The following is a 320-nucleotide window of genomic DNA, read 5'->3' as shown; positions in this document are numbered from 1 at the left end:
TTTTGCTGGGAAACCCAGAGCTGGAGTATGTAAAGCTCCTGGGTCTCTGCACGTGCTGAAGCGGCTGCTCTGCTGAGACTCCAGGTATCTCTGTCTGTCAGACTGAAGGCCCTGGTGGAGTGGGTTCACGAGGGGATCTCCTGACCCAAGGGTTGCAAGGATCCATGGGAGGAGCGTGGTTTCCCAGGATCGTACATTCACTCACTACTTCCCTGGGTGGGGGAGGTTCCTCTGTCTCCATGTTGCTCCTGGGTGGGCTGTCATCCTGCCTTGCTTTTCTTCATTCTCTGTGGATCGAGTTGTTTCCTTGATTAGACCCA

This window comes from Mandrillus leucophaeus, unplaced genomic scaffold (genome assembly GCF_000951045.1).
Source record: "Mandrillus leucophaeus isolate KB7577 unplaced genomic scaffold, Mleu.le_1.0 Scaffold2165, whole genome shotgun sequence".
Lineage (NCBI taxonomy): Eukaryota > Metazoa > Chordata > Mammalia > Primates > Cercopithecidae > Mandrillus > Mandrillus leucophaeus.
The sequence above is the reverse complement of the archived record's forward strand: the minus strand, read 5'-3'. Positions refer to the sequence as shown.